The sequence below is a fragment of the Gavialis gangeticus genome, unplaced genomic scaffold (assembly GCF_001723915.1).
Source record: "Gavialis gangeticus isolate Ggan-Ray unplaced genomic scaffold, GavGan_comp1, whole genome shotgun sequence".
Taxonomy (NCBI): Eukaryota; Metazoa; Chordata; order Crocodylia; family Gavialidae; genus Gavialis; species Gavialis gangeticus.
This window is the reverse complement of record NW_017729031.1, coordinates 11,019,259-11,031,908: the sequence shown is the minus strand read 5'-3', so window position 1 is coordinate 11,031,908 and position 12,650 is coordinate 11,019,259.

The following is a 12,650-nucleotide window of genomic DNA, read 5'->3' as shown; positions in this document are numbered from 1 at the left end:
ACCTCCTGGAGCAGCAAGACACCACCATGCAGTTGCCCCTCCCACTGGACACCCAACTGGCCCTCACCCTGCTCAAGCTGGCCATACTTGCCAGCCTCCACTATATGGGCCATCTTTTTGGGGTTGGCAAGGGCACTGCTGGGGAGGCCCAGGCAGGGCCTTCCCCAAGGAGGAGCTGCCATTGCTGGCAGCTGGCAGTGACATGGCTGGCTGTATCTTGTGGCTCAGACTGAGGCTGAAGAGCTGTCAGGCAAGCACTGGCGCAAGCTTCCCTGAGATGCTGATGGAGGCTGCAGGTGGGGAGCTCGGCAGGACAGGCTGCTGGCACGCCGAGGGGTCCTCCGCCAGTGACATGTCACTGCAGGTGCCAGGCTGGGGAGGGGGCTTGGGAAGGCCACCCATGCTGCTGTGCACATCATAGCTGCAGCCTGGGTCCTGGGGCATGAGGATCTCCATCAGTTGCCATATAAAGGGCATGGACTTGCAGGCATTCCCTGAACAACAGTTGTGGTTGGTGATGTTGATCCACTGTGCCTGCAAGGCCTTGACCTTTATGTAGCACTGCTGCATCAACTAGTCTTGCCCGTGCTACCACATCCGGCCTGAAAGACCCTCTTACATAAGGGCATTGGAGCAACTGCCCTGCACAAATTGGCACTGCACGTCCACCTCACCCCACAGCTCCACAAGTTCACCAGTCTCTGCCATGGACCATATAAGGCACCAAGTGGTGGGCACTGGTGTTGGCAATGACAAGGCCATTGGGGCTCCTGCACCAGCTCTCTGGGCCTCTGTGCAGCTGTCCCTGTGCTGCCATGCCTAGGCAGGTGCCTGCAGCGCCCAGGGCAGGCAAACAGCATGAGGCTGTCATCTGCATGGTGTGGCAATGCCCACAGCACCTGCAGGCTCCAGGCAGGCTGCTGGGGGTGGGCTGCATGCAGCTGGAGATGGCTCTGGTGTCTAGGAGCTGCTTGAAGCTGGGCCTGGGTGCTGACAGGTCTGGCAGCAGCCTAGAGCAGCCTACAGGTCCGGAGGCTATGGACCTGGCAGCTGCACAACACCAGTGCCAGACCATAATGCCGGGATGCAGGCAGGCTGGTGAAGCACAGACTGGAGTGGCCTCAGGCTCCCTGCACATGTGCCCCAGGGCTCAAAACACCTGTGGGCTTTTAAGGGCCAGAAGCTAGGGCTGCCATAGAGCCAGCCCAGCCCTGGGGCAGGAGAGGTTCCCTGCCCTGAAGCCCTGGGTCTAGCCTCAGGCTGCCCTCTCCTCCCCCACTCCTCCCCAGTGGCAGAGATAACAGGGCGCAAATCTGCTCCCAGTTGGCATTGGCACATACATTCCTGTGCAGTAACTACTCGCAAGTGAATTTGCTACTTGCATTTGCAGGTAGCAATTTTACTCATGAGTAGTGTCATTTACTGCACAGTGAGCATGTGCACATATAGATGTGTTCCCTTACTGTGCAGTGAACTATGCTACTGCACAGGAAAGCATCTCATGTAGACACACCATCCAGGAGTGAATTTATATACCATATTTCCTTGTACAAAACACCCTTTTTTCCCTAAAAACAGCTGCTAGAAATTGGAGTGTGCACTATATGAAAGAAATACAATAAGGGCAGCTTTTGCCACTTACCAAGCAAAAATAAAAGTAAAATCTGCAATGATCCATAGGAAGCAAAACAATGAGCAGGTGCAGTAACTGCTATTCAGTTACTAACTACAAGGAAAGATCCTTTTTTTTTTTTTTCCATTCTGCCTTCCAAAAATAAGGTGCATTTTGGCATTGTTGTATGCAGAAAAATACAGTAATTGGATTTCTATCATTATAACATTTTCTAATCCACCCACAGTAACTAAATTCAGTTCTAAAAATCATGGAGCTTCTTCTAGCCCAGGTCACTGACCTCCTACTAACCTCCTCACTGTACTACTCATATTGGCTTTCTTTCCTGTACTTTTGCCATCTCTCTGCATTTGTACAACAGTATAAGTCTGGAACTTTGTCCATCTCCACAAAAAATATTTTAAGGTTATTAAATTCTTTGGAGCAGGGAAGTTGCTGTTTTATGTTTCTACAATATTTATGCATTTGTGTTTGGATGATTATCTTGCGTTTGGATGATTATCAGGGTCATCTGACCCTGGCTGACTTTCATAGACATTTGGGCTGGAAGGGACCCTGAAGGATCATCAAGTCCAGCCCCCTGCCCCAGAGGTAGAATGTCAGCAGGGATCATAGGATCACAGCAAGATAAACATCCAAATGTGTCTTGAAGGTATTCAAAGTCCAGCAGCAGTCTATTCTAAACCTTGGGGGTTTGGACAGTAAAGTAGTTCTTCCTTATGTCCAGCCTCGATCGGTCATGACAGAGTTTGTCACCATTCGATCTTGTCATCCCTTGCGGGGCTCTGGTGAACAGGCTGGGAGCCTCTGGTGAACACCCCTGATAAACTTATAGGTGGCCATCAGATTGTCCCTGAGCCTGCGCTTTTCCAGGTGGAAGAGTCCCATGGCTCTCAGGCTCTCATCATAAGGTCTGTTTTCCTGACCTCTGGTCGTGCATGTGGCAAGTACAATGGGAGAATGACATCCCGGGATTTGCTTGAGAAGCATCTATGGATGCAAACTAGTGTTTTGCTTACTTTACTAGCTGTAGCATCATATTGAAAACTCATGTTCATCTTGTGGTCAATCATGACCCCCAAGTCCCTTTCATCTGTAGTGCTAACCAGCGTAGCACTGCCTAGCCTATAAGGATGCTGCAGGTTTTTCCTTCCAAGGTGGAGAACCTGGCATTTTTCAGTGTTAAACACCATCAGGTTCTTGTCCACCCATTTCATGAGCCTGTCAAGATCTGCCTGGATCACCATCCCATCCTCAGGTCACTTTGGGCAGGGAGGGGGCTGGACCTGATGATCTCACAAGGTCCCTTCCAGCCCTAATGTCTATGAAATCTATTGCTGTGCCCTACCCTAAAAAATTATGATGGAGAATGATGGCAACCCGAAAACTCACAGCTCTCCCTCAAGTATCACTCTGTAATTTAAGTCTGCTCTATATAAAACATTTGTACAGATGTAACTCTTAAGCATATTATTTTATATCTATATAGTTAACTAGATACACTCCCTACAATGCATGCAATTATACAGGTATAACTGCACTTTAAAATAATATAGGGTTTTTTGTTTGTTGTGCTTTTTTTTTAAACACAAATTTACTTTCATAAGATGTACTGGTAAAATGGTTCTCTCCCTTACACCAAGAGAACTGTATCCTTACTAAAGTAGGTGAAGAATTACCATTTTAACAATACAGATTTCAGACCAATATAGTTAAAATACAAAAGGTAATGTACAAAAGATAATCATTATCACTGTGTTACTCGTGACAGGGCACAGTGAATCACATCATACTCACTAGTAAAATCTGAGTATTGAGTACTGTTTGGGAACAGTAATCAAGGAGAAATAAAATGCTGTGTTCTTGGGGCCAGGAGCTCTGATTTATGGGACAGCAAACCTAAGGATACTGTATTATTCTGGGTTATGCCCTTGGATATTCTGAATGCTATCCACAATGATTCTGTGGCACTGGACCAGATCAGACACAGCCAGTGGTGGCACAGAGCTGCTGTTACAAAACTAGATTAGGTAGCTGGGAGTAAGAGTGGAAAGTACCAGTGCTGATTTATGAGCTTAAGTAAACAGCCAAAGGCATGACAGCAGTGTGCCCCTGGTGGCTGAGGGGGCATGGCAAGCTTCGGCAGGTGGCACTGGCACTGGCAGTGGTGGGAGCATGGCAGTGGTAAGTGTGGAGCTCCCATGGTTCTAGTACTGTTGAAGGAAGCGAGCCCTGACCAGTGGTCAGTGACCATCCACAGATGCCACCAGCAGCAGCAGCCAGCAGCGATCATGGGCCACCCCCAAACACCAGCGATGTCAGCAGCAAGGAAGAGGGTGGTGAGAGTGGCAACTGTCCGCAGGCGCTGCCAGCTAAGCCTTTTCATAGAGGTGCACCGCCACATTCAGGGGGTTCCCATGCACCCCCTACACGTTGCCAATGGCCAAAAGGTACAGGTCCTCCGATACACCTGACTACCACTGATGAGGAATGGAAAAGTACTGAAAGGAGTGTTTTACTGTGTCAGGTCAGGATGAGGAAGATGTGATGCAGGTAAAGGCCAAGCGAGAATAACACTGCAGCCTCTGGATAAGCTAATTAGGAGACAGCATGAGAAAACTCACTTAGCTCAGCCAGACACTGAGACGAGTTGCTAACAGACTGCCAAGAGCCTGGTGCGGGCGGGGGGGTTGACCTGTATGTGATTTATCAGTATATAAAGCAGCCTGTGTTTTACTCTCGTTGAGCATCAGCCGTCTCTTGCTGATCTCCCGTGGCCATGTAAAATAAAGTGCTTCTGTTAGCCAAACAGTGATCCTGTCTGAATTTCTACAACACCACTGAATCCAAGTGATCCTGACTGGGTTTTTTGGTGGGTGAAGATTGGTGTATAACTGAAAGCTCTGGACTTTACTACCCTAACTTGACTACTCATGATTTGGAACTCTGCAGTAGGCATCTTCTCCATACATAAATTAGGTTTTGTTCATTTTCTCAAATGGCTATATTTCTTTTATTGGTGAGATTCTTCTCTTTTGCACAAAAAATGGTTTGCAATTCCATATTCCCAAGGACTCACCCCTGCTTGTAAGCAGAGAAGGGTCATGTGCAAATATATCAATCTGGAAAAGAGAAGGCTGAAGGGGCATGTAAACAGAGGTCTATCAAATCATGAATGATGTGAACAAAATGATGCATCTACATAAGATGTTTACTGGATGGTTGACTAATTAGCAGGGAACCTGGTTTTCTCGGTTTAAAAATAGCAAATTCTCTGAAAAAAAATGGCAAATGCTCCGATTAAAGCCCCAACATCCACATTTTTTCCACAATTAAAATGTGTGTGTGCAAGTATCAGTTGAACACAATATTTTATTGATGTATTTACCACTAGCAAACTGCCCATCAAGAATGATGGGTGGGCAGGAACACAGGCCCACATCTGATTACCCCTACCCAGCCCCCACCAGTTCAGGTCTGGACCCATTCTCCTCCTCCCTGCCAGTTCAGCTCTGGGCCTGTTCCCCACCCCCCTTGGGCTCTGGGCCCATTCCCTCCTAAGCCAATGATGGTGGATACCAGAGAGAGTATAACAATCTCTAGGCATACCCTGTTCATATGCTCTTCCTTTTAAAGTAGGGCTGTGTGACTGGCTGCCTGTGGACCACAACTGACCCATGAGAGGCCAGCATACAGGCCACAGACTCCTGACCAGACACCGCTACCCCAAATTGCAGGGATGCACAGTGGGAGGCCTAGTGAACTCACTACCTATGAATCTGCACTAGAAGGGAGACTTAGGTACAGGACTTGCGCTGTTCACGCAGCAGTGGTGGGGGTATTAGGGGAATTGCCTGCACAATGGTGGCAACATGGGAACTTACATGGCAACAATAGTGGTGGGGGCTTGTGCTGCTCACATGGGAACAACAAGGTAGGACTCACCCACAAAGTGATAGTAGCCAAGTGGTAATGCATCAGGGATCCCAGGGAGTCTGTGAATGCAGCCCATGTGGTATGAGGACCAGGTCTCATATCCAACACAACATCTAGCCACCAATCAGGCTGAAGTTGGGGAGCCAACTCTGACCTAACATATCTGCTACTGACACTGTTAGAGATGGGTTATGGGCTAGAGAAACCACTGGTCTGACACAGTATGGCACTTCTTATGTTCCAAACACAGAGGTTAATATTTCAATTTCAGAGGCAGAAGCAAAATTACAAACCCAGGAGAAGACTTAAGCCATAATTTTACTCAGAAAAGGTAACGAGTAAATTGAATTACACTACACTAATGTGCATTTATTCCAAGATAATGTTAGACACAACTATTCTGGTGTAAATTAATCTAGTGCACAGTAATGCATCCAGTCCCCTAGTCAGTTGATCTCTGAATATCTATTTGCCCAATGCAAACTGGTTCCCCTGCCAAATTGGGTATAACAGCAGCTCTTGGGAGCAGCTACCTTGCAAGAGCAGGTAGAGTATTTCCATGTTAGTGTTTTGTTACATAGTAATTTTGGGAGGCTCCTTAACCCCTGGATTGTCCACACATTAAAACCTGAAACTAGTTTGAAGCACTTGTTACGCAGCCCAAAGTTACACCACTCCAAGGCAGGATTATCTGTGATCCATATTACCCAGCTCGTGTTAAACCAAGATACAGCCACTTTAGGCTGCACCTTAGTGTAAACATTTTACCTACTCCCCTCTCATGCTGTCCCAGATCAGGTCCACTGCCCCTCCTCACACTCCCCAGCACCACAGATCCCCTCTCACTACCCCCCACAGCTTCCCCCGCATCCCCTTCCCCTGTTTACTTGTGGCTATCTGTGCTATGGGAGGGAAGCAGGCAGGGAGGGGGCAGGCAGACTAATCCTTCCCTGCCTGTTCCCCTGGGATATAGAGCATGGGCAGCCACAAGTGAGGGGGGGGGGAGGCAGGAGGGAGCCTCAAGGGGTAGGGGGAGAGTCCTGGGGGGGGCAGGGAAGAAACCTGGAATGGGTGGAGGGGGTTACCTTTCAGTCCTCCAGGCCCCTTCTGGCCTGAACATGTGATCACTCCAAACTCAAGCTAGCACTAATGCCCATCAAACTTTGTGTAATTCACAGTGTAAGGTGCAACAAAGTCCTTACTATAGAAGAAATGTACTAAAGAATAAACTACAGGGAAAATTATTCTGTAGTAGTAATCATGCAGTATGCAGGCACCCACGGGATACACGTTAGAGCCCTGGCTATCATAGAATAGACATACAGGTAGCTTAAAAAAAAAAAAAAATCACACTTACCTCTTGCCCAAGGAAAAATACTATAGAAAAGTCCTCTCTGTTCAGATCAGCTTGCCTTCCAAGTCTGACTTTGAACTATGTCCAATATAAGGCATACTTTTTATATGACTTCAGTTAGAAAACATTTAAATGTCCTCAATATGGGCACTTCTTTAAAGAATCCAGTCTTTGTAATGCCAGTCATATAGCAGTGCCAACTGAAAATATTTTGTCATTCATTTTTTAATTATTGTTGTAAAAATTTTAAAAGATAGTAACAAGACAGACAGACATACCCATCACCCTCTAATGCTCTCACAAAAATTAAAAATATTCTCAAATTACTATATAACAAGAAGTACTAGGTTACCCAAAGGAAAATCTAACTTCCCAGTGCTTTAATGGTAGATTAAAACAACAACCTCAAACACTCCCTGGGCACATCTACACAAGACACTAACAGCGCAGTAGGCTAATCCTGTGCATTAATGCAGCATGAAAAAAATCATGCTACTGCACAAATGCTGAGTAGTTTTATTATACTGCAGATTAGCATCACTTATAAAGTGTGCACTGATGCTAATGCACAGTAGCACCAATTATGGAGGACTCAGTTTAGTACTTCTCCCTGCCTGCTCTCCATGGATAGACTAAACTAAATGTGCCTTAATTACAGAGCACTAATGCACATGCACACGTGCCCCTGAGAAGAGAACTTCTGTAGCAGCATAACCAAAAGACTAGTAAATGAAGATAAAAAAGAAAAATTCCACAATTGAGATTTCTTGAAAAGTACAGTTCATTTGCAGCAAATGAGCTCTAGCTTGATTGCCTCTACTGATCACAAGTATGACAAAGGCATAAGGAGGCAAATATATCTTTTAAGTACTAGGTTTCAAGTTATGAAAGTCTTTAAAAGTTACAAAGAAAGTCTTGAATTTCATGCAAGTGCTTCACAGCAAACACGACACTTCTCAGAGGACTAATGTGAGGTACTCCCAGCACAGCTCCTCATTCAATAAGTCAGCCACAGCTTCTATGGGTAGAAACAGATATTGCTTTCATGCCACCATAAAAATTTTCATGGAAGTACAAAGGTCAAGTAAACAGATGTCCATACCTATTGTCAGACCACAAATGCCCAAAGTTTGTGGCTGCAACATAGGTGGCATCTTTTTTGTGGTTTTATTGTGGCAGACATCTGTTAAGTTTATAGCAAGACTGTGGCCAGCCCAGAGCTGCCCACAGTCTCCCACAACACCAGGCACACACTCCTAGGGTTTCAGGGGCCTGATCCTCCATGCCCCAGGAATTCCTATTCCCAGGGTGCATGGGATCAGGGCCCCTGAAGCCCCAAGAACACCTGTCTGGATTACCCTATTTGAGATTCTCCAGGCACCCATCAAGACTCTCTTGCAGTCCACGGGCTGGGCCTGATTGGCAGTCCCAGCCCCAGGACCACAACAGAGGGTTGAACTCACTCCGGTTTGGTCTCTAGGGTGCACCTCTGTAAGTGGGGAACACATCACCCATTGTCCCACAAAAATCAATGAGCGGAATAACAAGTGACTTGTTACACATAATGAAGCAGATCAGCTGTGCTGGGACCCACCCCAACACAAGTGATCCATGTCATCTGGCAATGTCTATTTCTACCCTACATGGTCACCAACTAGAGCAGTGCTTCCCAACCTTTTCCTCAGCATGACCCCATTTAAACACTGGAACTTTTTTGTGACTCCAAAATGATGCAGGCAAGATCATGCAGGCAGCATGGCCAGAGTGGAGCCCATGAGGCTGTGGGGGGAGATGCAGGCTGCCAGCTGTAGGCTTATGGCTCCCCACCATGTGCTTGGGGCTCCCTGCCCTGATGTCCTCCCCCTGGGTACCTCTGCAGCCCAGCAGATGGGACCCACTGTGGAAGGGCAAAGCAAAACAGGGGGGCTCAATGCCACTACCAGGAGCCCCATGCTAGCCACACCACCATGGCAAGGTACCCCCTGTTTACCTGGAAGTAGCAGCAGCAGCACAGAATTGTGCCCCCCTGCTGCTGCTGGGCAGGCAGGGGGCACCTCACCATGGCAGTGTGGCCAGCGTGGGGCTCCCAGAAGCAGCATAGAGTCTCTTCGCCCTGCTCTGCAGTCCTATGCTAGGTCCTGCCCACTGGGCCACAAAGGCTCCTGGGGGGAAGGGCAGCAGGGTATAGAGCCCTGAGCCTGCAGCAGGCAGATCACATTCACCACAAGCCCACGCACAAATCTATGGGGCACATGCCCTCCCATGCCTCCCTCCCCAGAAGTGCACACAGCAGCAGGGCACCAGCCCACTTGATCCATCCCTCCCCTTGGGGACCTCTATCTACCCTCCCCCCATAGACTTAGCTGGAGGAGCTGCTCTCCATGCTGCCTGGCTACCACATGCATGTGTGCATGTGCATACACACGTGCAACCCCATCTGATCACTCTCCTCCAACTCCCCCCACCCCCAAGCAGCCCCTTGCAGGCTGGAACTCTGCCAGCCTACCAGAGGAACCCACCCTTTCCTGTGGGTTTTTTTTTGTGTGCATGTGATTTTCATCCTAATCAGCTGACACTGAGCGTGTTTGCAACCCCATTTTTTATCATTACAACTTCAAATGGGGTCATGACCCCAAGGTTAGGAACCACTGAACTAGAGCAAGATGAACATTAAAGTAGTTTAATCTCAAAGGAACAAAATCATAAACAACTATATCTAAATCCATTTTGGAATGACTTGTCATGATGGCCACAAACAGACAGAAGAGTAACTGGGCCATCTACTTGAACACCTAGTCACAGACTGGAAACTAACCAAACCCTGGAATTGCAATATTGGATGAAAAATACAACTGCCTCCATCTCTGAGATTTTAGAGGCAGAAATAAAGTTGACAAAACTATACTGATAACTCTGCCAACATACTAATATTGTTTCTGAAGGTCAGATAGCTGTCACTCATCTATGCCTAGTTCCTATCAGAGCTAAAACTGAGTAGCATGCATATACTGAAGACATTTCTCCTGACTAAATTTCTTGGCATAAACACATGAACACAAGCAGGTAAGATTAAAAAAAACAATCCCTCCCCACCCTCAAGAAATAGTAGCACCCCACATGGGAGAGGCCTTGGTAAAAGGAAACAGTTGTCCCTTACTCCTCCTTGGGTTCTGACCTCTTAGAGGGAATGCAGCCCCTCAAACAATGCTACTTACCTGATTTTTTTCAGTAGTATCAAAGACAAATAATAGAATCAGTACAGGAGTTTTCCTTATTCATTGCTGGGATGGGAATGTCAGCCAGCACTCAGAGTGCAGTTTCAGTTATGTATCCAGGTCTATATCCAGACTAGTCAAGAACATTTCTTGTAGTCAAGAAAATTTCACATTCCTACATGATGGCTGAACTGCTGTACCTCAAGCTTCCCAAGTTCTTTCCCTTGAAATAAAGGTTCAACAGAGATCTATGTTTAGTGAGAGCATCTAGTAAAGGTTTCTTGAGGAGTGAAATCATATTACTGCTTCCTTGAAAACACTTGGAACCTTCCCCCTCTCCATGGAGAGGTACTCAAATAATGTTGGGCACAACAGCAAGATTCAGAACTGGTAGTCCTCCCTTTGAATCAGTACTAAATTAATTACTTGTCTTGATGCTTGTCAAGATCTTGCACATCAGAAGTGGTCTTAACATAAAACTTAAGCCTTGAGTACTTTAACTATTAAAAGATCCCATGTCACCTTTTGGAATTTAGCAATGGTACCCTATTATTGCATCTTGACAAGTTAGGTACTAATTATCTAAGAGTCAGATCCTAAACTCTGGGAAGTGAGAAGAAGTTTCTATACTGATTACTATGGATGTTGGATTTGTTCCAAAAATTCCCTTGTAGTTTGAATTGATTAATATTATTCCTTGATTCTTATTTAAACAAGAGTTATGTGTAACAGTCATACTTACCATTAACATGTGGGAAAGTGATAATATTGGCTTTCTCTCCTCTCTCAAATTTACCAACTCCTGAGCACTATCAATACTGCACTACACCCAGGGACAACCTGAGATTTTAAGGACTTTCTCCCAGGAGTTGTGGGAAAACTTCAGGTAATCAGAAGCTTCACTTTACAGGAGAACTGGAAACCAGTTGCAAGTGCAATCAGCTGAGACTCTGAATAATTGTCAATATTAGAAAAGCTTTACAGGAAGCCAACTCTCAAAAGGGAACTGTGAATTCAGTGCTACCAGGCCTGTCACCACCAGGTAGTCTTTCTGTTTGTTGTATTTTGTTCTTTTAATAACCCTTAAAAAAATTAATCTTAATAACACAGTAGTTCAGGAGTGGGCAAAATACAGCCCACAGGCCAGATCCAGCCCACCAAGGGATTTTGTCCAAACTGCAGAAGGTCCCTCAGTCACACCCAGCCCGGGCACGGAGGGTTGCCCAGGCCACGATGCGTACGATCAGTCCTGTGGCTCCCAGGTGTGTAGCAGGGCTTGGGTGGCCAAACTTGCTTCCCTGCAGCCCCAGCAGTGGTGGATTCCTCCAGAGGCCATACCCACCAGACCCGACCCCACCACCCAGGCACTCCGGCCTGTCTGCTCCACATCCACCACCAGTGGGTGGGACCTGAACAGGCAGCCAGTAGATGGGATGGGGCTGCAGGTGGGTGGGAAGCAGTGTTCAGAAGTGCAACAGGCAGGCAAAGCTGGGATCAAGGGGTAGGATTGCAGGATGGTGACAGCATGGGGACAGAGCTGCAATCAGCTACCTGCACACCCCTGGTCCTGTGATGGGCCTGGTCCTGTGGGCAGGACCAGGGCCAGGAACTTGAGGCAGTGACAGTGTGGGGCTAGGGCCAGGGTAGAGCCACAATCCACTCCCCACATGCCCCTGCCTGAAGAACCACCACCCATCGCAGGGCCATGTGTGCAGCAATCATGGTTCTTTTCCAGCCCCAGCCCTGCACTGCCACTGCCCCACGATCCTGGGGTCTCCCCAGCCTCACCCACTCATTTCATTCCTAGATGCTGCTCCCCACACACCCATGGCCCAATCCCAGCCAAGCAGGGAGCAGAGCCACTCAGGGAGTTTTGGTGAGCTGATGGTGGAGGGTATGCTAACCTGGCTTATAACAGCTCACCAAAGCTTCCTATGTGGCCCTCAGACCCAAATAATTGCTCAACCCTGCATTGTTGGATAACATAGGTGATCAAAAGGCAAACAAAATCTCATTGAAAAATTGTTATCTTTCATCAAAATTGATTTATAGAAGGTAAATGTTGTTCACAAATCACAGGAAAGGAAAAACAGAACTAAAGAGGTTGTACAGCAACCTAACTCTGCTGGACAGCAGTCCCTTCAAACACATTCTGCATGGGCTGCCTCCTAAACTGGAAGCAGTGTAAACATATTCATGCAGTGCTGCATGCAGGCTAATTCACAGTCACTCGGCCATGTTAATTATAGTATTCCAGGCGGTAATCCACCACTGTATGGCACAGTAAATTTGCCATGTAGATATGGCCTCAGAGAGATGAACTCAGTATTACAAAGCAGACAAATTTCTTATCGTCACTTCTGTGCTTACTCCACCAGAAATCTCACTACTGTGGGTAGCCATAGGCCACTTCTGCCAGTGAGTACAGGAACTGTACCATTTGCACACAGTCAGTTGAAATAGGACATAGAGTAACTCCAACCACAAATCAACGCCCTATGGCTAGGGGCAG